General features: G+C 45.1%; 1 protein-coding gene and 1 long non-coding RNA gene across 10 annotated transcripts in view; one reads left to right on the top strand and one right to left on the bottom strand.

Annotated features, from left to right (window-relative positions):
• The window catches only part of LOC105476237 (kirre like nephrin family adhesion molecule 3), a 579,748-nt gene that overhangs the window by 345,398 nt on the left and 207,782 nt on the right, over positions 1 to 26,568 (top strand). The window lies entirely within an intron of this gene.
• The window catches only part of LOC105476236 (uncharacterized), a 227,226-nt gene that overhangs the window by 7,062 nt on the left and 193,596 nt on the right, over positions 1 to 26,568 (bottom strand). For both annotated transcript variants that reach the window (XR_011611277.1, XR_011611276.1), the window contains one exon: positions 4,826 to 4,974. This is a non-coding gene — a long non-coding RNA (uncharacterized lncRNA). The remainder of the gene's footprint in view (positions 1 to 4,825; positions 4,975 to 26,568) is intronic.

The raw sequence follows: 26,568 nt of genomic DNA, 5'->3' as shown, positions 1-26,568 counted from the left end.
TGCACAGGTCCACCCAGCCCATGTGCAGAAATGCCAACTGAGTCTCATTCCCTCCCAAGCTAGCACAGTCCTCTTCAGGCTGGGGACAGACAGTCTCTGTGTCATTGTCTCCATCTCCCTATTCCACCTCACCCCCAACCCATCTACAGACCCTGGGTTCCCACACGTCCCAGCCACACTCTGGGTGAGAAGAGGAATGACACTGCCCTTCTTTTCTAAAGAGCATGTCCCACTTTGACTTCGGTTCCTCTGCACTCATGTCTCAGACCTGTCCCCTGCCACATATGGAGGTTTCTCCTGATCCATGTCTTTCTGGGTTGGTTTGCTTGGTTACTAAAATGTGTTAACTGGCTGGATGTCATCAGGGCTCTACCTTTTTGGAAATGGCCCACTATTTCTCTAATATTTTAAACCAGCAATTGTCTTACTAGGCCCCTCAGAGCCTTGAGATTCCATGAAGATTTATTTTTTTTTTAATTTAGAATTCTCATTTTATCCTCCTGAGAAATTGTGCATGATCCATTATAAAATATACAGGTAATACAAAGTTCAAAAGCCTGTTGTGTTTATGGAATAAACAAATGAAAATTAAACATAATACAGTGTGAGAGAAAATCAAGGTTGCATTTTTTTTTTTTCTGGTTTTTTTGTTTGCTTGGTTTTTTGATTTTTTTTTTTTTTTTTTTTTTTTTTTTTAGACACAGTCTTGCTCCATCACCCAGGCTAGATGCAGTGCAGTGGCATGATCTTGGCTCACCACAACCCTAGCCTCCTGGTTTCAAGCAACTCTCATGCCTCAGCCTCCCAGGCAGCTGGGACCACAGGCGCACACCACCATGCCCAGCCAACCCCTGTATTCCTAGTAGAGACAGGGTCCCACCACGACAGCCAGGCTGGTCTGGAACTCCCAGCCCCAAGCGACGCACACACCTTGGCCTCCCAAAATGCTGGGACCACAGGCGTGAGCCACCACACCCAGCCAGTTTCATTTATTTTCATAAGAGATAGGTTATGAGTACATGATGTAAAAGCTTAAAAGTCATCACCAAACGGTGCTAAAGATATGGAGAAATTATGCCAGGAGAAATCTGTGCAAATTCATCTTCTTACTCAGTCTAAGGTAGTAAAAGCATGAAGATTTAAACTGCCCCTGTGGGTAAGACAATCAGTGCAGGGGCTGAGCAGACAGTGCCCAGGAACCTGCAACCACTGTCACCTGCTGCCTTATCCCCCACTTATGCCAATTTTGTGTGTTGAGATTCCATGTAAAGTCTCATTTTATAAAAATCTACTTAAGGTGAAAGGTTTGGAAACCTTTTCCAAACCTTTTATTCCAAACCTGTTATTCCAGAGACTCCAATAACATTATTATTCTATTTTCTAGCCAAAACATACAAAACAATTATCATAATTTTGAAGACATATTGGGTGCTAAGAGTTTTCGATATATTATCTTATTTAATGATTTTGCAAATGAAGAAACTGAATCATGGAGGTTATGGTTAAGAAACCAGCCTGATATCTGACAGATATGAATGGCAGAACCAACAGGCATCTTTCTGACTTCAGAGTCCTAACTCTGTCGCCCTCCCTGACCTCACTCACCTGCAAACATTGCTCCTGGGAACATCTGATGTTGCTGGTTCCCAAGACGGCTCTGGTTTCTTATTGCTTTGCACAGCGTAGATAAGGTACAGTCCCAGAATCTAGTGAATCCACAGGACTTTCCTGGCTCAGGTTCCCATTTCCACACACTTCTAGAAGATTATAATTAGCTTCTAAGGCCTCCTCTCACCCCTTCTGAGGCCCTACCCACCTTTTAGATTCAACAGTGTTTCATCATCATGATATCTTAGTCAGTGCAAACAGTGTCAGCCACAAAAAATAAGAGAAAGCCACGTTGTCCTGGAAAGCCAAACAAGAACTGACTGTTGCTGCCCTGTTATCCCGCTATTGCTTCTCTTGCTTTGGTACGGTGGACAGAATTTTTATCATGCTGTTGTCACACAGAAACCTAAGCCAAGACAAGCCTAAGGAGACCAAGCCACCAGGACTGTCCCCCTAATTCTGCAGCCCCCTGAAATGCTTGAGACACACCCTTCATAAGGCTCTCCCAGGGTGGACAGGCACACGCTGCTCCGAAGATGACAACTGCGATTGTGAAAACTGCAGATCTGCGCTCTTTGCAAAGTGATTCCAGTCCCCAGGGTGACACACAGTAGCTGCCTTCCCTGGGCAGGAAGAGAAACAATGTGATGGGGGAGGGAGAGCTTTCAACTTGTCAAGCGAAGTGATTTTTAACCTTCCAAATTCAGTTGTTTGTGGGGGGAGTGAAGGGGTGAAGGAGAAAAGAGGCAGGCTTTTCAGGGAGACAAAGGAGGCATTTGTCAGAGCAGAGAGCTGTGTAAACCCACCGAGGATTCAGGCAGTTAGCACCTTGGCAAGCCCCTGCCTCTGCAAGCCCTGACCTAATTTTGAGAGATACTGCTCACATTGTTTTCCAGATAAAAGCAGGCAACAGCGAGAGCTCTCCTGGGTGAGGCTTTGACATCAGGAAAAATTATCCTGACTCAAGTGACTAATCTTCTTTCTTATCCCTTTCCCCGTACCCCAACCCTGAACTTTCTTCTCCATCTCACAAATCTTCGGCAGAGCTGCCAAATCACAGCCACCAACACAGAGACAGACAGATGTACTCCACCACCACCTGCCCACGGTGGGGTGAGACCTGTGTTCAGTACAGCCTGTGCCAGCTAGGAACATCCTTCGGTGTCTTCCTTCCTCCTACGTAAAATCTGGCAGTTTGAGCTACCATGTTGAGGCCAGGATAAAAGCAAGGAGCTGCCTCTGGGGTGAATGAATCGTCCTCTGCAGACTCCTGGCCTCTGACCCAATAGGCTAGTCATAATATTCAGAGGGAAGCAAAGCCTTTAAAGAAGCATATCCTTAAAATACTCAAGGTTGTAAAAAACAAAAACAAAAACGGTTGAAAAGCATTGAAGCAGTATATGCAATATCCATTGACCTTCAAGAGTATGAGGGGCTCAGACCTCTCACGATGTCGGCTGTGTGGTTGCCCAGGTGACGAGGGCTCAGGATGTGGGCCAGGCTAGACAATCCCTCCAGACAGATGCAGGATATCGCTTTAGGGTTACTGTGCTCTCGGGTGAGGGAAGGACATCTATCTGAAGCAAAAGAGCTTCCTACATTACACATGCTCTTCCTCTTTAACTGTTACCTGTAGTTTCCTCTCGATGGAAACCGCTTTCTTAGAGGTCTTCCCAGAAATGCCAATCCTATCTCCCTCCACCTTCAATATTTCAGAGGCAGATGCCTGGAGGTAGGAGAAAAGGAGAAGCTGCCCATTTAAAATTCCTTTCACTGTTGCATTGCAATATGCTGTGGGGGGGGGGGGAAACTTTCAGTTTAGGTACCCTAGATCCATCTTCTCGGGGTTGACTTTACATTCTATCACTGAAGTGGTAAAAGTCCTAGCTGCTAAGTTGCTCATCCTTTAGCAACTTTTAACAATAAAATCAGTGTCCCCAGTAGAGGTCTTCCCCGCCACCTGTCAGGTGTCCCAACCATGAGCCCTCGCTCACCAGCCTTGTGAAGCTGAATGCAGACATCGAAACACAGCCAAACTGATTCTCAAAGTAGAAACTAATGTGGCCAGGTGCCCCTTGAAACTGGAAGCCCATGATGGGGAGATTCAAGGACATCAGATTCTAGAATCAAAGGCTGTGGCCTTGCTGTGACTGAGGGTGAGATATGTGCTGGGCTCGGGGATCACCCTCTAGGCAGAAGTGGTATCACCTTCCCCTGAGTCTCATGGAGGCAGCTACAAGGTCTATTTTTCAATTCCCCCTTTTGGTGCAACTAAAAATGGCTACAGAGGAACAAAGTGACATTTTCTGTTTGATAGCACCAGAGATGAAAAAAATGTCAGAGGCATCCCTGCCCTTCTCCTCCTTCTCAGGTTCCACCATGCACTTTTTATGGAATGTCCATGAACCTGGGGGCTTGGCCTCGGCCTTGCCATGTCTCATGCAGCCCCTCCCATTTCTCATTGCCCTGGCATGTCACACTGAATGCTGCCAGGAGAGAGTCGGGTCAAAGTGTCCACGTGACCTTGAAAAGAGCTCCTCCACATGTGGTCCTGGGAGATTGGAGTTTGCAAAATGCCACTTCCGGTGTTGCTTTTTTCTCATTCCATATGTGGCGTTTATATTGCTCTTTACATCTTTCAGAACCATTTCATATCCATTTCCCGATTTGAATTTCATGACAACCCCATGAGGTATCATTGTCTTCATCTTACAGCAAAGACAGTGAGGTGCTAGAGAGTGATTCCCCCAAGGTCAAACGCCTACTTACAGACCGAGGCAGCACAGGGGCTTGGTTTGCTGGGCAGGTCCAGCTGGTGCCTCTTCTGCCACCCCAACCCTGCCCATCCTTCACCGAGCAAGTCAGTCATTCCTCTGCCTCTGCAAAGCCATCATCCTCGGCCACCGCGGGCCCCAGTACCACCTCCTCTGTTGGACTCTGTAGACAGCGCACCATCTGACTCTCTCGCTTGCCTAGTTATTCCATCATTCTCTTGTTTACTTAACTTTTCAGGTGTGTACATATATTCCTTACAAGAAAATTATAAACAAGGTGTCTGGCATAAGCTTTATTATACCTGCTCTCCTTTTCCCCTCCCCCACCCCCACAACCCAACAAAACCCAATTAAGAGTGTAGGAGACATTTAACAAATACCGGCTGCTGAATGCATGAATGAATGACTTTTTTAATCAAATATAAATTAAACTGATGTCTCACCCAAAGCAGAACTTCCTCTTGCATTAATCCTTGTAGGGCTTTTTCTACTGGCAACAGGGGAACAGTGAGGTGGCTGGTCCTTTTGTCATTGGTTCATGGAGGAAGATCTCAGAGAGGAAAGTTGAAAGGCCTCTGTCCTAGTGAATTGCCTGGAAAGTGAAAATCTGAGATTCAGATTTCAAAAAATAGTATCTCTTTGGGGTGGTATGGATAAGAGTAGGTGATGGGGTTATAATGACATCATTGATGTTTGGGAGACAGTGGGGATTACAGAAGGTCATGGAGCACAGAGATCAAGGACCAGGTTTTAGAATCAGACATCCTCAGGAACTGAGCCCTGCTACCTATAGACTGAGTGGGGGACTTTGGCAAATGGCCTGACCTCTTGTCCACAGTCCCCTGACCTGTGAAGTGGAGATAATGATATTGTCTACACCATAGGGCTGTTATGAGGATGAAATGTGTGAGCAAAGTATCTAGCACTTGCCTACCATTTAGAATGGGCTCAAGGCATGGTAGCTCTTGTTCCTACCACCACAGACTCCCTGGGCAGGCTTGGCCCAGGCTTCCTCTCCTCTCTTAGTTCTTCTTTGTGCCCTAAGGAAAGAAGATGGTTTATATCCATCAACCCACAGAGTGCCCAGCCTGGGCTCATTGGCTAGAGGGTGCTGGTTTCACACAAAGAACAAGGGGTGGGGGTTAACAGATGCTGGAACCCAACCCAAAGAAGCCCATCCCTTCACTCTGAGAGGCTGAAATTCCAGCCTGCCAGTGACCTCCAGAACCTTGGGGTTTTTTTTTAAAGGAATCCTCCAGACGGATCAGACATACTAGTGCCTATCTTCCTCCCAGCCCAGAATCGATGAGCCCTCACCATTTCATCTTTTCTTTGGTTAGCACAAGGATGAGCTCCCCTTTTTGCCTCATTCTCCAGCTGGCATAATGACTTACCCTACCTTCATTTAAATATCTGAATTCAGAAACGTTAATTAGGGACTTCCCACGACTTTATAGAGGTGTCATGATTAGACCTGTTATTACCACCCCAAATGGGAAAATTGAACATCCACTGCTTTATGAACCCTTCATCACAATTAATGCTGTCTCCAAAACTTCTCATTTATTGGGTTCTCTGGTATAATCATTCCTTATATGTGTTTCAAGACCTTGTACAAGTACAAATAATTTAAACTAATTAAACTAATAATTTAAACTCTTATTATAAAAAAGAATGAAAACAAATGGCACATGAATGAATTGTGAGGTTTCATATGGAATTAATATCTCCCTAATACCCACAAATCTGGTAAATTCATTATGCATCTATAATCAAACCTGATAAATCCCCTAGATAATTCAGCAGTAATTATGCATGAACTGCTGCCACTTATTTTAAAGTGCTACCAAAATAAGAGATTTATTCCCAGGATCCAGTTAGGCTCCAGGATAACTAAGACTAACCTGACATCTCCTGTCAAAATCAGCCGTGAGAAATTACACTGACTCTGCCCCCTGGATGCTGTCCACTGACATCTGGAAAGAGCATGCATGGTTCTCGAAAATAGTCCCTGTTTGAAACATGGAGTGGAGTTTATCGTTGGAATTTGTTTGTGAGATTTGGGGAAGATGGAGAGGGATTCCTGGTTGGAATAATTATCAAGGTTCAATGAAACACACAAACTGTGCACCATCCCACCAATTCCCAAAAGACTTTCTTAATCTAACTGAGAAATCCTATAGCAAGGAACCCTTTTCTCATTTCGACATGGATTGCAGTTCTTTTCTGATATGGTTTGGCTGTGTCCCCACCCCCATATCATCTTGAATTGTACTCCCACAACTCCTATGTGTTGTGGGACGGACTTAGTGGGAGATAATTTGAATCATGGGGGTGGTTTCCCCCATACTGTTCTCATGGTAGTGAATATGTCTCATGAGATCTGATGGTTTTATCAGGGGTTTTCACTTTTGCATCTTCCTCATTTTTCTCCTACCACTGCCATGTAAGAAGTGCCTTTTACCTCCTGCCATGATTCTGAGACCTTCCTAGTCATGTGGAACTGTAAGTCCAATTAAACCTTTTTCTTCCCAGTCTTGAGTATGTCTTTATCAGCAGCATGAAAACAGACTAATGCAGTAAATTGGTACCAGTAGAGTGCGGCATTGCTAAAAAGATACCCAAAAATGTGGAAGTGACTTTGGAACCTGGTAACAGGGAGAGGTTGGAGGGCTCAGAGGATGACAGGAAAATGTGGGAAAGTTTGGAACTTCCTAGAGACTTGTTGAATGGCTTTGACCAGAAGCCTGATAGTGATATGGACAATAAGGTCCAGGCTGAGGTTGTCTCAGATGGAGATAAGGAAATTGTTTGGAACTGAAGCAAAGGAGACTCTCGTTATGTTTTAGCAAAGAGACTGGCAGCATTTTGCCCCTGCCCTAGAGATTTGTAGAACTTTGAACTTTGTGGAACTTTGAACTTGAGATAGATGATCTACGGTATCTAGTGGAAGAAATTTCTAAGCAGCAAAGAGTTCCAGATGTGACTTGGGTGCTGCTAAAGGCATTCAGTTTGATAAGGGAAGCCAAGCATAAAAGTTCAGAAAATTCACAGCCTGACAATGCAATAGAAAAGAAAAGCCCATTTTCTGAGGAAAAATTCAAGCTGGCTGCAGAAATTTGCATAAGTAATGAGGAGTCGAATATTAATCCCCAAGACGATGGGGAAATGTCTCTAGGGCATGTCAGAGGTCTTCACGGCAGCCCTTCCTATCACAGGGCCATAGGCTTAGGACAAAATGGTTTCATGGGACAGGCCCAGGGTCCCTGTGTTGTGTGCTGCCTAGGGACTTGGTGCCCTGCATCCCAGCTGCTCCAGCCATGGCTGAAAGGGGCCAATGTAGAGCTCAGGCCATGGCTTCATAGGGTGCAAGCCCCAAGCCTTGGCAGTTTCCATGTGGTGTTGAGCCTGAGAGTGTACAGAAGTCAAGAATTGGGGTTTGGGAACCTCCACCTAGATTTCAGAAAATGTATGAAAACTGGATGCCCAGGCAGAAGTTTGCTGCAGGGGTGGGACCCTCATGGAGAACCTCTGCTAGGGCAGTGCAGAAGGGAAATGTGGGGTCAGAGCCCTCACACAGAGTCCCTACTAGGGCACTGCCTAGTGGAGCTGTGAGAAGAGGGCCATCGTCCTCCAGATCCCAGAATGGTAGATCCACCAACAGCTTGCACCGTTCACCTGGAAAAGCCGCAGACACTCAATGCCAGCCTATGAAAGCAGTTGGGAGGGAGGCTGTACCCTGCAAAGCCACAAGGATAGAGCTACCCAAGACCATGGGAACTTACCTCTTGCATCAGCATGACCTGGATATGAGACCTGGAGTCAAAGGAGATCATTTTGCACTTTAAAATTTGCCCCACTGGATTTCAGACTTGCATGGGCCCTGTAACCCCTTTGTTTTGGTCAATTTCTCCCATTTGGAATCGCTGTATTTACCCAATACCTGTACCCCCATTGTATCAAGGGAGTAACTAGCTTGCTTTTGGTTTTACAGGCTTATAGGTAGAAGGGATTTGTCTTGTCTCAGATGAGAGTTTGGACTGTGGACTTTTGGGTTAATAGTGAAATGAGTTAAGAATTTGGGGACTGAGGGGAAGACATGATTGGTTTTGAAATACGAGAACATTAGATTCAGAGGGGCCAGGGGCAGAATGATATGGTTTGGCTGTGTCCCCACCCAAATCCCATCTTGAATTATACTCCAATAATTCCCACGTGTTGTGGGAGGAACCAAATAGGAGATAATTTTAATCATGAGGGTGGTTTCCCCTATACTGTTCTAGGGGTAGTGAATATGTCTCACAAGATCTCATGGTTTTATCAGGGGTTTTCACTTTTGCATCTTCCTCATTTTTCCCTTGCCACCACCATGTGAGAACTGCCTTTCACCTCACTCCATGATTCTAAGGCCTCCCCACCCATGTGGAACTGTAAGTCCAATTAAATCTGTTTTTCTTCCTAGTCTCGGGTATGTCTTTATCAGCAGTGTGAAAACGGACTAATACATTTTCCAACATGACACACCTGAAATTGTAGGACTCTGATTTTAGCCACCCATTCAACCAGGCAAAATGAATTTTCTACCCTTTGAGCTACCATATTTATTTCCAGCTTTCTTAAAACATAGCTCATTATTTATTTTTAGATATAACTCCTGTTTCACCATGTTCTGCTTGAAGATAATGACAGTACTATTTATTACATGCACTCATTACATACATATATATGTTCAACAAGTATTAAATATCTGTGTGCTAGGCATTGATACATCAGTCAATAAAACAAATAGCTAAGCCTTCATGGGGCTGACATGTTAGTGGGGAAGACACGAAATGAACAAATAAAAATGAATCATATCAGATGGAGATAAGCACTCTACAGGCAGGCAAAACATGGAGAGGGAGATAAAGTACTCCTATAGGGGTGGGGTGTACATTTTAAATAAGGTGGTCAGTCCGCAAAAAGGTAGCCACTGAGCAATGTCTTGAAGCAGGGGAGAGCCCGAGGACAGGACATCCCAGGCAGAGGGAACTGCACAAATGCAAAGACCCTGAGACAGGAGCATGCCTGGTGAGTTTCAGGAAAAGCAAAGAGGCCAGGGCAAGTACACTCATTCATTCTCACATTACTATAAAGAACTACCTGAGATGGGATAAAAAGGATAGAAGTTTAATTGACTCACGGTTCTGAAGGCAGGCATATCTGGGGAGGCCTCAGAAAACTTACAATTGTGGCAGAAGGCGAAGGGGAAGTAAGCCCATATTAGATGGCCAGAGGAGGAGGAAGAGAGTGAAGGAGTAGGTGATACACACTTTCAAACAACCAAATCTCATGAGAACTCACTCACCATCACAAGGACAGCAAGGGGGAAATCAACCCCTATGATCCAATCACCTCCCACCAGGCCCGTCCTCCAACACTAGGGATTACAATTCGACATGAGATTTGAGTGGGGACACAAATCCAAACCGTATCAGCAAGCAAAAGGAAGAGTGAAGTGTAACAATGAGACCAGACCCCAGAGGGTAACATGAGTCACGAAGAGGGTGCTGGCTTTCACTCTCAGTGAGATGGGATGCTCTGCACCGTTCCGAACAAAGGAATGGCTCCCTCTGACTTAGGTTTTTAAAAGCACTACTCAGACTGCTCTGTTGAAACTAGACAGCAGAAGGCAAGGATGGAAGCTGCGAGACCAATTAGGAGGATCTGGCCGCCATCCGGGCACAGGGTCCGAGTGACTTGGTCCAGGGGGTAGCCTTGGAGGGGCAAGAAGATCAGATTCCAAATTTACTTTGAAGGAAGAACCAAAGGGACTTGCTGACAGATTTGATCTTCTTGGTAAACTTTTGGGCTCCCAGCAGAGTACCTTACACTAAAAGGTGCCTGATAAACGTTTACTGAATGAAAGGAGTAAACATATGCATAAATGAAGTATTCAAATAACTTGGACCCTGGTGAGAGGGGTGGGGTTGAATTTGATTAGAGGGAAAGGGGCATACCTCATCTATCTCAGTCTTCCTCCTGGGGCTGGGTTTCCTTACCTAGCAGAAACTCATTAAATATTTGTTGGATGCGTGAATAGACGAGTTAATTAAAATGGGCGTGCAAGGCTTGGGAGCTCATTCTGACTTCCAGCTAGAAACCCCAGCAGACAGGCACTGGGGCTTGGAGATTTTTCTTTCTATAGCTCCTGGCAGAGTAGCAGGGGTGAGCCTGGGCTCCCTAAATATTGTGAAATGCTGTCCATGCTGAGGTGCCCATCAGGCCTGCCTAGAAAAGCGTCTAAAATGAAAAGTGCCCAGCCTCCTGTTTGTCAGTGGTTGGAAGATGAGTAATACTTTCTAAGTGCTTAAGTGTCATCATCATTACTAAATTGCTGTAGGAATAAAAATTCAGTTTATGCCATTGAGGATCATTAAAGTCTCTTCTGAATCTGATGCCAAAATTGAAATAATTGGCTCATCGGTGGTGCAACATGGAATATAACCACATCAGCTTGTGGAGAAAAACGTTGTCTCAACATGAAGAAAAGAACAGGAACTTGGGTAGGTAGATTGGTTTTGTTGGCAAAGAATTGCTACATGGAAATTACAATTGACAGCATAGATCATGATTAAAAATACTTGGGGTGGCCAGGCGAAGTGGCTCACACCTGTAATCCCAGCACTTTGGGAGCCCAAGGCGGCTGAATCACTCAAGGTCAGGAGATCGAGACCAGTCTGGCCAACATGGTGAAACCCCGTCTCTACTAAAAATACAAAAATTAGCTGGGTGTGGTGGTGCATGCCTATAATCCCAGCTACTGAGGAGGCTGAGGCAGGAGAATCACCTGAACTCAGGAGATGAAGGTTGCAGTGAGCCGAGGTCGTGCCACTGCACTCCAGCCTGGGCAACAGAATGAGACTCTGTTTGAAAAAAAAAAAAAAATACTTGGGGCACAAATTCAGAGTTGCAGAAAAATAAATGGATTTTGCAATTAGACAAGAGTTTTAAATCAATTGGATTTTCCAAGGCATGGTTAAATTCTGTTTCAAGAGGTCAACTGCAGATCAGAAATACTGATACCCAGTGCAGGGAAGGCACTAAACAAGAACAAAATAAATAACGATAATAATAGATTGAGCTACAGTCTAAGAACAAAGATGTGTTTTAAATGAAAATCATTACTCACAGATGCCGGAGCACAAACCCAGACCGATTCAGTGCTGACTCGAAGGTACAAGGGGACCCACTGGGCGATCATATCGCGAACCTGCAGATGCTAATGCTGACCTGTTTGGGGGGTGGTGTGGGTTAATTAGCTGCCGGTTGTAAAGCATTATTGCCTTGCTGAGTATTATTATTTTAATAAAAGAGGCTCATGGAAACGTCTCTGGTGGTAACTCATGAAGAATCATTTTGAGGACAAGAGTACTCGTACATCATTCCGAGTGCCGCCTATGTATTTGAGTATCAACAAAAAATTTACTGTTTAAACATAAATCTCTGGGAGAAGTTGAAGTTAATTAAAAAGGTTTAACAGCATATGCATTAGTATTAGCCCTGGCCCTCTTTAGCATGGAAGGAAGGAAAGGAAATAAAACAAGGTGTGTGAAGAAGCAGTAATGTAGGCTTTTAATTAAATGTGGTCCAAAGCATAGGTGAAGACACCACCTTATCTGCCGCTCAGTGCAATGAGGGAGAATGGGAGGCAGGGAAATGTTCCCTGAAGAGCTGTGTGTGTTTTTAATTAACAAAGGCTTTGAGAGTCCTTCTTACCTTTTCTTCTTCAGAAACCTAGAATTTCACCTTGCGCCGCGATGCTTCCATTTAGATGTGGAAGGCCTCTGGTGGAACGCTGTAGCCCAGTTCAAGTGCATATTCTGATTTATGCCCAGCTGTTACTCATGAATTGTTTCATTCATGCCACAAATATTTCTAGAGCTCTCAGTCTGCATAATGCAGGGTATCCTATAGCCTGAGAGGCTGCGGAGACGGTCTGGTCTCTGCCCTCAAATGGCTCACAGTGGAGGGAGAAAGGCTGGCATACCAGCAGCACTGTGTGGTAAATGCTCTGGGATAGAAGTATTCAGGATTTGAGGACCACACATGAAGACGCTGGAGGTCCACATAAAAACTAAATGCTGCAATTGGCCCATGACCACAACCACAGGGAAATCAAGTTGAGGATATTTCATTGGCTTCTGAATTGTTATGATGTCAGTCTGCATCCCTTCGCTTTCTGGTCCCACTCTATCTTCCTCCAGCTTTTTCCTTCATAACCCCCAGCCTGCACCCCTCCTGCAATATCTTCAGAATATGCTGTGTTCACCTCACCTCTGCTCATTTATCCACTCTCCCGTTGATTGAAATGCTCCTCCCCCTTCAATCCCACCCCCTCCCTCAAGGTTCATCCCAAGTCCTCACCTCATCTATGCCCTCACCTCAGGGCATAGATCTTAGCTCTCCTGGGCTGCAATGGTGCCTTATGGAACTTGGCACGTTTGCTGTTTGTCAGGAGGGCTGGTCAAAGGCACTAGGCTCAAGCTATATGTGACCAGCACCACACATTTTAGCACTTAAAATATTTGCTAGCTTTATACATCTATAGATTATTATTTGTTTCATAGATGTTCTTTGACCCTCCAACTTAAACACTTTAACTCTTTGAGGCATTTAATAGGAATCGATAAATTCATCCTGCATGTTGTTTTCCCCAGACCCACTTCAGTTTCAGCAATTTGTCCCAATATTTCCATCCACTGTCCCATCTCTTTATTCTTCTCACCTCATCTTCTGGTTTTCTGGACAGGACTCCATCTTCCTCTAGGATTTTAGTACCAGGCTCTCAGCCCCCACCCCCAACCCATGTCATCACCAGCTTCATCCTTGGTGACTTCAGTCCCTCCCAAGCCTCTGCCCTCCTCAGGTCCCAGCAGTCTTCCCCCAAGTGACCTGCATCTACCCCATTTGCATCTTGAAATGCACAACTCAAAACTAGTGAACATTCAGCTCCAATTGTCAAAGTTCTTCTCTGTCCTCACTCATTTTCTCACTCCCTCTTGACCTACTTTTTGGCCTTCCCTTGGTCTTCAGTCTTTTCATCCTTTCCTATTTTCCCACTTCCCTTGGTGGCTTCAGTCCATCTGAATCCTATAAGCCTCACATTTTACCTCTACTATTACTAACACTCAGCTTTTAGTCCTTCTGCCTACTTGATTTTCCAGTCCCCAGTACTCAGAGCCCACTATTCATTGGATCTACTTCAATCTACCATGCTAGTCCCCTAAACCAAGAGTTATTTTAGCCCTTTCTCAATGACATCCTTCCCCACACTTTCAGCCATTACCCCTATGAGGCTGATGCTACTTCCTTATATCCAGTTCTGGACCATGGCCTGGATGTAGGCACATAGATCAAGCTAGACTGAGCATCTGCACATGGTTTCCTACAAGGTCCCTAACTCTCCATCTAGCACATAGCTTACCTTCCTGCAAAAACTCTTGCCTTTTCTCTGTGTTCCCGAGCTAGAGTTGACATCATGGTCTTCTCTATTCTCTCTCCCTAAATGCTCAGGGTCAGCTTTGCTCTCCCTCCCCTCATTCTCTTCATCTTTTTGGTCACCAGTTCCTAACAACTCTGTTTCTATTTCCTCCATTTCTACTGTAACCAGCTTTGTTAAAATCCTCATGTAATCTCATTGAGATTACTGCTGCCTCCAAACTCCTCTCCCTATCTCCAATTCATCTTCAGTACAATCCTACTCATTGTGTTGCCACATTGATCTTCCTAAACCACAGTTATGCCTTGCTCCAGAATCCCTGCTAATGCACTTTTGTCCAAGGATCAAGTCCATATCATCAGTGTAGCGATAAAGATTTGCCATGATATCGCCTCAGCCTACATCTTCAGTCCTATTTCCCACTACTCACCTTTCCCTGAACCATGACCTCCTCTTTTCCACTTCAATACTCACGTTTTTTCCCTTTGTCTGAAATAGCTTGCATCTGTATATGTTAAAATCCTCTTCACCTTTCAAGATCATCTCAAATTCCATCCTTCCTGTAAATTTTAGCCCAATCTCTTCAACTATTGATGAGCTCCCCTCTGTGTTTCCCTAACATTTTCTTTATTTGTAATTCATTAGTTTAATAAATATTAATTTACTGAGCATCTGCTATGTACCAAGAACTTTAATATGCATTATCTTCTTTAATTCCCATGTTAACCCTATGATATAGATATAATTAACATTCTTGCTACAGAAATGGGAAAATTGAAGCTATGCATGTTTACATTTTCTGCTCAATATTATAGAGTTAGTAAGTGGTAGAGTCAGTTTTTCAATCTGATTCTAGTACTTATGACATCTGCCTAGAGTTGTGTCTCCTTTATTACAATATGCCTTGCATTGGATGGCTGGCTGGCTGGCTGGATGGATGGATGGATGGATGGATGGGAGGGAGGAAAAGAAGCCAAAATGCCTTTTTTTTACCCTTTTACTTTGTAGGATCTTGCACTCTGGAACCATGTTTGGTTCACCTTTGAATTTCTCACTTCGAGCCTGACACAGAGGAGATGCTTGATAAATGTTTACTTTGTTCAACTGGATGTACAGTTAAGAATTTTGCACATACAAAATTGTAACCCTGGAAGGGACATAAAGACATTTCTTTCATCCATCCCCCTGCCTCCAGAAGACTGCTCCTACGTGACTCTGATTCTAGCCTACCCCTTTTGTGTCATTACCTCCTACAACTCCAATCTGCCATAACCACTTTCCTTTCCTGTAAGATGCTCTTGAACTTTCTGGGGCTTCCTCTTTGTTCTTTGGCCTACTTCCAGAGGTTCTCTTGGAGATGGTGGTCACCCAAGAAAATCAAACCTGTATTTCCTAGAGTAAGAGTTTACTTGGAAAAGGCAGAGGAAAGGCGGTAGGGAATGGAAAGAGCAGGGCAGAGTTAACATTTCTGGTGAGTCTAGCTTGGGCCACATTGTAATGTGCTTTCACAGAGAGGCAATTTTCTTCCCCTCCTGTTCCCTGTAGGAGTCCTGGAGTAAATGCAATGTTATCTCCCGGGAAGGCATTGCCTAGTGTGGGCATAACCACAGTGTTTACAGGGAGACTTGGCACAAACAGAGCCTCTTGCTGGTCTCAGAAGAGGGGAAAGTGAGAACTAATCACCAACCTCAGTGAGACCAGTGCAGGAAGCATTTTGAAGTTGGGACTAGAAGGCAGGAAATCGTCTGTCAAAAATCTATTACTTGATACACTAACAAGATTGTTGGAGCTCCCTCCCCTCCCATGGGTTATGGAGATCCACCCTTTCCAAAGGGGTCTCTGGCTCTCTGTGAACAGCCCAGCAGTGGCCCACTGGGATCTGGGCTCCATCTGCAGCATCCAAGGACATTGGTACATTTCTGAGCATTTCAGAAGGAAGCTCCTCCCCACTAGACACCTACTTTTCATATAATGGAGAGAGGATCCTTCCCTAACTGCCACTTGAAGTTGCAGAATTGACACTCTCCTGACCTGAGAAAGAGTGAAAGTTGAGGATGTACACATGTAAGCAAGGGGACTGTGATGGGAACCTCAGTGAGTATTACATGGTTCTAAATGGAATTGGATTTACTCTGAGTTCTCACATATGCTATGAATTCATATATAATTGTGTATTTACATAGCATTGATTATGCTATGTAAATATGCTGGAGCCTCTGGATACAAAGAGAGAGGGAGAAAGACTTGTGTTATGTAATAGGGAAATGGAGTCAGCTGCAAGGATACAGTGGGACATGATGCAGCCACTATCCCCATAAGAAGCCAAGAGGCTGGTGTCATAGATGTCTGCGACCTGTAAATGTATTGGTGAGACATATCCCACTGGCCAGAATGTTATTTGCTTGCAGTCTAGGTGGTAATAGCAATTTTCTCACTTTCTGTTGTTACTAACGTCAAAGGTATCTTTTTACCTCAGGTCTTTGTAGCCAGAATCTGTAAAACTCCTCATGACACTCTGCACCCTGATCTGATGAGAGTGGCAAGTAGCTTTGTGACCACCAAGAGGCTCTTCAGAGATTAGGCCTGGAGTAGAGACCCTGCTAAACCCAGAACCCTGACTGTAACAACCATCTGAGCAACAAGTGGTGAGATTTGGGCCAAGAAAGTAGCAGAGGAAGTGGTGAGAGGTGGTTGGTTTATAATATATTTTGAGACAACAGGCTATATTCACAGATTGGATGTGGGTGTGAAAGGAAGAGAAGAGTCTAGGATCACTCACTCCAAGTTTCCTGGTCTGAGTAACTGGAAGGATAAAATTGCCACTGACAAGTTTATCATCTTCTTCAAAGATGAAGAAGACCGTGAGAGGGGCAGACCTGTGGGAGAAGATCAGGAGTTCTTTTCAGAGCATGTGAAATTTGAGATGCCTATTACACATGCAAGTGGAGGGGATGACTAGGCAATTGGATAGATGAGTCCAGAATTTAAGGGGTGGTCTAGGCTGTGGATACAAAATTGAGAGACATCAGAGTAGAGTTGATGTTTAAAGCCATAAGACTGAGAAGAGATCTAAGGACTCCAATATGAAGGTAAAGGAGAGGAGATGCCAGCAATAAGTCAGTGACATAGGAGGGAAATGACTAGAATGGAGAACCCAGGAATGTTCTTTCATGCATGCCTCCATTCTGAGTGACCCTCATACAGAGTTAGGCATAGTCTTCAACCCAAGGGTCCCATGGTTCTTCCTGGATTCAGAAAGAACCCATGTGAAATAGCAGCAAGTAATATGAGAGGGCGTCTCTTTAAGACCATGCTGTAAGGTTCAGACTAAGTGCTATGAGGTATATTCATCTGACTGCTGGACGCTCTTCACCACACATTTCAGGTACAAGCAGCCCAGAAGGAAAAAGTTGACTTAATTCAGAGGCCAAATTCTTCTCTCAGATCTATGCATGTAATATATGCAGGGAACAGATTGGAATGCTTTTGATGTTGCTAATCTGAACTGACAGTCTGTTTGCTAGTTCCGGATGAGGACGTCTTTTAATTTTGTGTGTGTGCGTGCGTGTGTGTGTGTGTGCGCACGCGTCTGTGTGTGTGTTGTGTTCAGGTAGTCTTGACAGCTTCCTTTCCCAAACCAAAGTGGGACCCCAGGAGCCCCACATACCCACTGCCCATGGCTATTCCTCAGGGTGGGTCAGTCTCCACTCTACAAATGACAGGAGCTCTCGGGGTCCACTCACCAGCTGAAGAGTGAGTGAGATAGACAGAAAAATCATAGAGCTTCTATACCTTATTTTTTTAGTACAATGCAGGGTAAAATAAAACAGTGCTGGCTTGGGAAGGTGGGAGATTAATTGTCTTCTCTGGGCACGTTCATTTCATATTCATTGTCACAGTACTGATTGTAATGAAGTTATTTAGTATTCATGCAGATGTCACATCAAGTTCTTCCATAGATGTTTTACTGTAATTTAGCATAAGTTAATGGATATCTATATTAAAGTGTTCCCAATTAAGCAAGTGGCCTTTCTATTCTACAAGCCAGATTGGATTGGATGGCCATGAAGTGTAAGCAAACTAAGCCTTCTCAGATCCCAGCCACAGAGGTCAAACCTGAAATGAGTTTAGCTCCTTCTTGTGTCTATCTCACAAGAATCCTAGTGGTTCAAAAATAACTTTGTAATTGACTGATGCAGACAGATGAGTTGGAAAGTGGGTGATTGATGGGCCCAATATATTTGAACAAAATCAACACCAGGGAGAATATTAATTGTACAAGTAGGGCCAGCTAACAGAGCAGATGAAAGAATAGAGTCAGGATTAGCCGATCTCATCTTCAGCTTGCAGAGCCTTGAGACTTCCAGCAACTGTCCTGGGATGCAATTGGTGGTTGGTTAGCATCTGCCTTCTTAACTCTCCTGGATTAGAAGCTGCCACATTGGAAATGGTTTATCGAGCTCAGTAGAGGTTGCTTTTAAAGGCTTAAGGGATTGGGTTCCATTAAAAAATATATACAAACAACTTTTAAATGAGGTTTTGTCAAGCAAAGGAACGTTTTTCCTTTATCCTTACCCAGAAGTACAAAAAGAAAAGGACCCAAAAATCCAAACAGAAATACAAATAGCTGCCTAGATCTTCACTGGAGACAGGCCTGATTCAGTCAATATGTAAGGTTTCTTTTTTTTAAATGTTATCAAAAGGTCAGAGCCAGTGGCCTTTGAAGGCAAATCTCATCTGACAGGTGGCGCTCCAGAGCTTAAGTTTCCAGATCTATTAGCACTGAAGTGTTTCTCTTAACTGGGCTTTGAGACAATTGGGGACTGGCCAAGTCATGAAGCAACTGGAAACTTTGGCAATGCAGCTCAGGACTGAGAAACACCAACGGGATAAATAGAGATTCCTTTCAAATTACTTGTGAATCTTAATTCATTCAATTTAAAAAATTCATTAAACTGTACTGTCCAGCCCCCATGGATGCAGTGGTAAGCAAAATAGAGCTTACATCATCTAGAAAAGGAAATAGGTAATTAAGCCATGGGGAGACAGGGTGATGCTTGGGGTCATTAGGTGGCTCTTGAAGACTAAAGTCCTTTCACATAGTGGTCCCTCCACAGCAGCAACCTGCTCACCAAGGTTCCTTCACTAAATGAATTCCAAGCCCTCAGGCTGGGTTCCCATTCACCAAAGCTGATCTAAGACTACAACTGCCCACCAAATAACTGCAGTGATGTGAACATATAGGATAAGTGAGGGAAAGAGAAGGAGGGAGAATTATCCGTGGACTATGGGGCTACCCTACCCCAGCCCGCCTAAGGCAAAACAGCTGCCTCTTCATCTGAGTGCTTCAGCTTTTTGTTAATATTGCCCCACATTGATGCAGTAATTATTTCTACGTCTCATACAGATTCTGTGAGACTAGGCCGGACTCAGTGTAGAATATAGAACAACTCTTGGGTTTAGTTCAGCCAGAAGGCTGATGAAACATCAAGTGTTCCTGGGTGCCCTAAGGAGAGGACTGACTTTAGTTGCAGCCAGAGGACAGACAAGTACGTTTTTCCAACAACAGGAGATGATGGAATGAAACAGGAACACTGTGGAGCTTTAGATTCTTTAAGAACAAGCAAGGTGTTTCTATTCCCATCTCTCTGGCATGTTTTAGGAAAATTCTGTCAAGAGGAAATGGGATTACTTAAATGTTCTAAATTCTCAAATTCTAAGAAGTCAGTGCTAAACCCCAAAGCAAAGCCCATTATTATTCCTCTTCTGAGCTTCCCATCCCCAGCACATTACAATGCTCTACAAAAATTTGAGTAAGTATAGATTTTACAGGTTTCCATTTGTTGATCCTTAGTTCCACACACATACCAATGAAAGCAAACTCTGCAAAGCTGAATTCTCTCCATTCCTCAATCTTTTAAGCGTTTCCTTCTCAGGGAAGCTGCCCCTTCTGCTCACTCACTCATGCTCCCACTGTGCTCTTGGCAGGTTTTCCACTGTACAGGGGTCATCGATTTACTTGCTGGTCTTCTCAGCTATCATGTGTATGTCCTCAAAGCCCAGCGCTAGGCTTGGCACATTGTAGACATTGCATGTTTACTAGACAGATAGATGGATAAATGGATGGAGCCACTGATTATTAGTTTTTGCTAAGGAAAACCCTCCTCTGCATTTTTATCTTTTTTTAAGTGACCATCTGCAGAGATATCCAGACTTAGAGAGAAAAGGTTCTCTTAGGTTCTCCATTCTCCAAGTAGATTTCATCGGCCCAGACGGCACCAGCCGTGTTTTTATCAGGATTTAGATGAGTCATTTTTTTCTTTGAATTGAAATAAACCTGTAGGTTGAATTTGCAAGAGGACAAGCTAGCTAAGTATGCCCACCAGCGTTCTGGACACATAGGCAGAGGCTTGGGCAGGAGGCTGGAGCTGGGAAGGAGGAGCACGCCCAGAGGCTGACCCGTAGTGCTAAGCAGGAAGCACAATGTCTGCAGTGGGAACACGAGGCCAAGCGCCAGTGGAGGGCAAGGCAGTGTTGGTAATAGCATTTGGAACATGCAGAAGAGGGAAGCAGTGAGAAGAGGATGATTACAACATGATTCACTAATGCTGCTACTGCTAATTACTGAATTTTCCCAGTTACTCTGAAATCAGCCCATATGGAAATCAAAACTCAGCATACCAGTGAGGAAGCTCCATTCTCCACCTCCAAAAATAAGTCCAGCTAAAAAACCTACTTTGGTCTAGGTTTTCCAGAGTATGATGAGGCAATGGCAGTAACAGAGTAGGGGAGTAGGGGCTGAGTCCTCCTGCAGAGGAGGGAACTCACCAGCCTGATCTCTACGCCCCCACCCAAGCAGGCATTAAGACCAGAGGAGTGAGAAGGAAGGAGGTAGACTAGTATCATTAAGTGCCTACCCTCCTAGGGACTTTCACATCTTCTTTTTATCCCTCGGTCATCTCTTTTCATCCTCCAGTAATGCCATGATGTAGGTGTTACCTTCATCGTCATGATGTGATAATGACACGCAATATCATTAAGTGCCTTGCCTAAGGCTACACAGTAAGTGGTTAAACCAGGATTCAAATTCAAGTCCAGATCATCCAGACTCCTAGTTGGCATTATTGCTGCATCTCCTGCTGTTCTGAGGTGGTGCAAAGGGCCTAGCTTACCCCCTCAGGCCAAGACCGTAACCAGCAAAACAAAGGTCTCAGGCAGATACCAAGACACAGGAAAGGGTGCTGGCAGCACAGCAGGCAGTAAAGCTGGGTCCAGGAGGGCAGCAGAAAAGACAGGAGGCTAAGGCAAGACTCAGAGAGCAGCGAGATCTGGGAGGCAGGATGAGGGGCAGACCCTCAAATCTCTGTAATGTGAGCCCAACACGAAGGCAGAGCTGCCACATAAACCAATGGCTTTATGCCCTTTTTCCATCAGGGTTAATTCCAAGGTTTGGGCATCACAGACTCTCAACAGAACAAGTGCCAGAAGAGAGAAAGAGGAAGGCACTCACTTACAGGGCATCTGTTAAATGGCAGGTGCTGCTTACAAGTCTCTTGATTTTATCCTCCCAGTTCTTTGAATGGGTATTTCCTCTGTAGTAAGCAAAGACAACTAGCTCAAGAAGAAAATGACAATAATGGTCCACAATGATTGAATGCTTAGCACCTGCCACAACCTGGGTATGCCATAAGTATCCATTATATTATAATTCTAAGGACAGTGCTATTACCCTTCCCATTTTTACAAATGAAGGAACTAAAATTCAAAATTCTATATGACTTCCCCAAGGTCCTAAAAATAGTAAGTAGCAGAGTTGTGATGTAGCCCCATGTCTGTCACTCTAAGGGGGATGCTCTTCAGAGCAGACTTTGACTCAGGGGCATCCAAGTCTTACAGGAATCACATCACTTCCTCCACTGATCCCTCCCACTACCTGTAGGCCTGCTGGCCCCTCCCATGACCCAAAAATAACCTAGAATGATTTGTTATTTTCATACTGGGAGTGAGAAACATAGAGGACTTCTTGAGGGAAAAGGACAGGGTGTCTCATTCCTGGGACACACTCTGCCTTTTACCTGGTATTTTTATATCCATCGCCTCTTCAGATTACCACAACAATTCTTCAGATAGGTAGAGCAGGTATTCCCAGGCCCATTTCACAGATGAGGAAGTTGAGGCCCCAAGAGCTTTGATGACTTGAGCAGATATCAAGTTGGCGTCAAAGCCACATCTCTGTCTAAGTCTGTCTGACTTGTGGCCCGAGATCTCTGGTTACTCTGGGCTGCCAGTGAGGTTAGTTGCTGGGGGTGTACAATGGGAACCTAGCATCCAGCCTTCTCCTCCCTCCCTATCTCCTCCTCCAGGCCATCAGCCACCATTCAGCCTTCTGCCCAACTCTCCCATGGCTCGGAAGCCCAGAGGTGCTGAGGCCTTGGAGCCAGCCAACCAGCTCAGCCCTTTTAATGAGGAAGCTTCTCTGCTCCCTCCAATCCATAACATAACCCTGAGGTCAAACCTCTGCATATATCACTCACTTATGCGGGACCAGGGAGGAAAAACATGGAGACTATGATTTGCTCTGGACTGGGAGGGGCTATCGTCTGCCTTGGAGGGAAGCACCTGGCACCCCCCATGAGTGGATTTAGAAGGGAAGCCCTTCTGCAGGAAGCAATGCCCACACTTGCTGTGCCTGCCTAGAGGTGGAACTGTCCAGCCCCACCTCACTGCAGACCCTTTTGTTGGGTTCAAGGTTCAATTCTGCTCATTGAGCAAAAGGTCAATTCTTAAAAGAAAAAGTATTCTTCATGCTCATTCTTAGACTAGCATTACTCCTGGTCGAGGAGAAGTTTAGGGGCAAGAAGAGCCCAGAAGCTGGAACTGTCCCTATTTGCTGAGTGGAGCAACTGTAGACCAGGGCTGTGAGAAGTGCTGTGCGGCTTTCTTCCCTGGGTGCATATTCCCTCCCCCCATACTTCTCTAATGCAGTCAGCCCCCTTGGAGACAGGAGAAGCAGTGAGGCTTAGTGGAAAGAGCACCAGCAAGGGCTGCCGAGAGGGCCCAGACCTATAGCTTATGACCGAGGATGGATATTTGGGGGAATCTGATTCTTTACTGAGCAGGGAACAAGTATTCTAGGTTAGGGGGAAAGAGTGCAAGGAGGGCTTGTTGAGAGAGGACTGCATTCCACCCAATGCACTCTTTGCCAGGTGCACACAGCAGGTACAAGGGACCTGGTTCCCTCTGAGACTTTTTTGAGAAAAAAGGCAAACCTTAAACCCTGAGGAGCCAAGAATCAAGCTTCATTTCCTCTGCAAAGCCCCTCCCAGCCTCCCCAGCCCGAGTGGTGCCTCCACCTAACTCCACAGAGACTTGTTCCGAGTCTACTAGCTACGGCACCTCGATCAGGTCCAGAAGGGTCCCAGGCACCAGGAGAGAGGGTAGATGTTAGCCTGGGGACTGAAAACTATGGTATTGTGAAGAGCAGAGTCTTCTAACTCTGTCACTTGCCAGAGGTACGATGCAGGGAACGATGGCGTCTTCCACATTCAATTATTGTGAAGACCGCATGAAATCATTCACGGAAAGTGCATGTTATAGGGTCTGGCACAAAGTAGATGCTCAGCGGTTAGCTCTTGCTGCTCTCACTGTTCAGGGAAAGTAGAGTAGGGTCTGATTCCACCCTACTCAGAGCCTTCGGTACCGGTGAACAGAGCGATACAGGCAACACGCCCAGTCTGCATGTAAATTGGCCTTCGGCACTGGATCAACCCAGAAAAAGAGAACATGCTCCCTTCCAGCGGAAGCTTTGGAGGAAGCTAAGCCAGATTACCAAACCTGACCCCCAGAGCAAGAGGGAAGGATGCCCCGGTGCACTCAGGTCTCATTCATGTGGTGTAGGTTCTACTTTCTGAAGAGGTGGAAGGAAGTAAGAAATGGTGTATGAAGAGGGACATTTCGGTGGGAACATGACTAAACTATGTGAACAAAATCTCTATTCCTTATGCTGTTCCTGTTCTTTTCATGTCTACACTGTAGATACATTGCCAGCACCTGTGGTTCTGCCTAAATAAACATACTTGCTGGTACAAAAACACACGCTGATGGATGATGGAAAAGGAACACAAGACAGTGTTTTTCTTAGTTCCTTTGCATTGCTATAAAGGAATACTGGAGGCTGGGTAATTAGTAAAGAAAAGACATCTATTTGGCTCATGGTTACGTAGGGTGTGCAAGAAACGTTGTGCCAGCATTTTCTTTTGGTGAGGGCTTCAGGAATCTTCCACTCATGGCAGAAGGGAAAATGGAACTGGCATGTGCAGATCACAGAGCAAGAGAGGAAGCGGGGGGCAGTGAGGTGCCAGGCTCTTTCCAACAACCAGTTCTTGTGGGAACTAAGAATGGGAATTCACTCACTCACTCCCAGGAGAATGACATCAAGCCATTCATGACAGATCCCCCGACAACCCAAACACCTCCCACCAGCCCCCACCTCTAACACTAGGAATTTTTTTGTTTCTCTATTTCTTCTAAAAACGAGATACGTGTGAAGATGTGCAGGATTGTTCCATAGGGATATGTGTGCCATGGTGGTTTGCTGCACTTGTTGACCCATCCTCTACGTTCCCTCCCCTCACCCCCACTCCCCAACAGGCCCCGGTGTGTGTTGGGGAATCAGATTTTAACAAGAGACTTGGGACTTGCCATGGCCAAACACACCATACCCAAACCATGGCAGAGCTTAAACTAGATTTTAACAGAGAATGATTTTTTTAGGTCTATTTATTTTTTTAGACAGGGTCTCACTCTATTGCCCAGGCTGAATTCAGTGCAGTAGTGATAGAGCGACCTCTGCCTCCCGGGTTCAAGAGATTCTCCTGCCTCAGCCTCCCAAGTAGCTGGGACTACAAGCGTGCACCACCACACCCGGCTAATTTTTGTATTTTTAGTAAAGAAGGGGTTTCACCATATTGACCAGGCTGGTCTTGAACTCCTGACCTCAAGTGATCCGCCCACCTCGACCTCCCAAAGTGCTGGGATTACAGGCGTGAGCTACCGCGCCTGATGTTTTTTTGTTTTGTTTTGTTTGTTGTTGTTGTTGTTTTTAGTTTAGACTCCAAGTGTCTGGGCACTGGGAGATAAAAACTGTTGAGGAGACATTAGTATACTTGTTACAGCAGTGGCCTATATGCAGTGGCTTGTGGAGAGAGAGAGAGAGAGAAAGGGAAGGGAAAGGGAAAGGGAAAGGGAAAGGGAAAGGGAAAGGGAAAGGGAAAGGGAGAAAGAAAGAAAGAAAGAAAGAAAGAAAGAAAGAAAGAGAGAGAGAGAGAGAGAGAGAAAGAAAGAAAGAAAGAAAGAAAGAAAGAAAGAAAGAAAGAAAGAAAGGAAGGAAGGAAGGAAGGAAGGAAGGAAGGAAGGAAGGAAGGAAGGAAGGAAGGAAGGAAGGAAGGAAGGAAGGAAGGAAGGAAGGAAGGAAGGGAAAGAAAGAAGGGAGGGAGGGAGGGAGAGAAAGAGAGAAAGGAAGGAAGAAAGGAAGGAAGGGTGGGGTAGGGGCTGTTCAAGGTGCTGACAACAGCCCTTACAGCGCTCTGTAGCCTCAGTGCCTAGACCAACTGGGGATAGAAATGAGGGGTTCCGCTCATTTCTACAGCGCTCTGTAGCCTCAGTGCCTAGACCAACTGGGGATAGAAATGAGGGGTTCCGTAGCAGGCTTGTCCAGAACTGGACAACTGGAGACAGAGGCTGGATTCAGAAGGCTTGAAAGGATTACAAAATAAGGAAACACAGAGACGCCTACCTTCAGCAGGATATATCAGCCCTGTCACACACAGCAACAGTAATTGTCTCCCTGCAGAGAATGCATACCCAGGTCAGCTCATACCTGTCATGGAGTGGACATCTGAGCTGCAGCTGGTCTGCCTGAGCAGACATGTCAGGACTTGGAAGAAATGGAGGGCGAGGGAGAGTATGCAGCAATGATGTGAACAAGAGTTCAGGCAGGCTTTACAGGATTCCCATCAGGTCGGGTGGGAGGTGCAGACATGCTGCTCACCCATGTTTTCTGGTATTCACAGTCCCTCACTCAATTGCCCCCTCCCCAGGGCTGCTCTTGGGCAGGACAGAAAAGCAGCTGCACAGGGAAGGAGGCTTGTGGCAGGGAGGAGGGTGAGCAAGAAAAGAATAGAGACGAGAAAGTAAACGCTCCGTGCTGAGAGTAGGGAGAGGGGAGGGTAAGAAGGCAATCTGTGTTATTGCCAATGTGTCAGTCACAATTACTTACGAGCAGGAAAAGTAATAAAGTTACATTATTCACACATTACGTGTAACAAGCTATTCAGTGCTGCCTTCCTCCGAGCCAAATATTGTGATAATTTTAGAGATCATAACTTAATTGAACAATGAATTAATAATCTCATGTGTGGACATTTTCCTTTTGTGTATATGTATGAACCAAAAAGCCTGAGGTTTTCTTCCCATTCTCTGGGTCACACCACAGTCAGTGAAGCAAGACATACACAAATTTCTCACCCACAGGGACATTTCTTTCTGTATCTGAGGTTTCTGCAGCCCAGAAGATGAGCCCTGGTTAGAGAAATTCAGACTCGTAGGCATTGCCTTATATCTGTGATCCTCAAAGTGTGAGACCACACCAGCAGCATCAACCTTACCTGGAAACTTACTGGAAATTCAAATTCTTGGGGCCCTCCC

Source organism: Macaca nemestrina, chromosome 12, assembly GCF_043159975.1.
Source record: "Macaca nemestrina isolate mMacNem1 chromosome 12, mMacNem.hap1, whole genome shotgun sequence".
In the NCBI taxonomy this organism is placed as follows: Eukaryota; Metazoa; Chordata; class Mammalia; order Primates; family Cercopithecidae; genus Macaca; species Macaca nemestrina.
Note: the sequence above shows the minus strand (reverse complement) of the source record. Positions and strands in the feature narration are given on the sequence as shown.